Raw genomic sequence first — 1,250 nt, 5'->3', positions numbered from 1 at the left:
CAAGCAATCTCTACACCCAGCATGGGGCTTGAACTCACAACTCTGACATCCAGAGTCTCATGCTCCACTGACTGAGCCAGCTAGACACCCCTAATTTGCATTTCTCTAATGGCTAATGATATTGAATATTTGCCATCTGTATATCCTCTTCAGCGAAATGTATTCCACGTCTTTGCTCATTTTCTAATTGGATTATTAGCTTTTTGCATTGTTGACTTTTGAGAGTTCTTTATATATTCTAGATAATCATCCTTTGTTGTATATGTACTTTGTAAATATTTTCTCCCAGTGTCTTTTCATCTTTTTTTTTTTTTTTGGTGAAAAAATTTATATTTAGATTTAGCCAGCTGGACTCAGTTTAGATGATTCCAATTTTGTTGGCAACATCCAAAGCATCATAGTCAGGAGCCAGTCGAACATATGCCTTCTTCTCTCCATCAGGCCTGATCAAGGTGTTGACCTTGGCCACGTCAATGTCGTAGAGCTTCTTCACAGCCTGTCTGATCTGGTGCTTATTGGCCTTGACATCCACAATGAACACAAGTGTGTTGCTGTCTTGTATTTTCTTCATGGCTGACTCAGTAGTCAGGGGGAACTTGATGATGGCATAGTGATCAAGCTTGTTTCTCCTGGGGGCGCTCTTTCGAGGAAATTTGGGCTGCCTCCGCAGACGCAGTGTCTTGGGTCGTCAGAATATAGGTGACCTGCGGATCTTCTTTTTTTGTGACTGTGGACGACTTTCAGCACCGCTTTCTTCGCCTTCAAAGCCTTTGCTTTGGCTTCGGCTTTGGGAGGGGCAGGGGCTTCCTTCTCAGCCTTGGACGCCATCTTCTCTTTTCATCTTTTAATAGGGTCTTTTGCAGAGAAAAAGTTTTACATTTTGATGAAGTCCAATTTATCAAAAGTTTTTTATAAGTAGTGCTTTTGGTATCAAGTCTAAGAATTCACTGCCTACACCTAAATCCTGAAGGTTTTCTCCTATTTTTTTTTCTAGAAGATTTATAGTTTTACATTTTATATTTAAGTCCATGACCCATTTGGGGTACGTTTAGTGTTAAGATGTGAGACATAGGTTGAGGTTCATTTTTTTGGCCTATGGATATCCAGCTGCTTCAGCAGCACTTGTCAAAAAATGCTCTTTCTGCCATTGAATTGCTTTTGCATCTTTCTCAAAAATCAGATGGGCATATTTATGTGACTTTATTTCTAGGTTCTCCTTTTGTTTCTGCTGGTTCTCATTCATGTTCTCT

At 40.0% G+C, this 1,250-nt stretch overlaps 1 pseudogene; it reads right to left on the bottom strand.

The window, feature by feature from the left end:
- Positions 1 to 293: 293 nt before the first annotated feature.
- On the bottom strand, positions 294 to 828 carry LOC115944422 (large ribosomal subunit protein uL23 pseudogene; annotated as a pseudogene).
- Positions 829 to 1,250: the final 422 nt, after the last annotated feature.

Source organism: Leptonychotes weddellii, chromosome 5 (genome assembly GCF_054177405.1).
Source record: "Leptonychotes weddellii isolate Sample4059 chromosome 5, ASM5417740v2, whole genome shotgun sequence".
Lineage (NCBI taxonomy): Eukaryota > Metazoa > Chordata > Mammalia > Carnivora > Phocidae > Leptonychotes > Leptonychotes weddellii.
The sequence above is the reverse complement of the archived record's forward strand: the minus strand, read 5'-3'. Positions and strand labels throughout refer to the sequence as shown.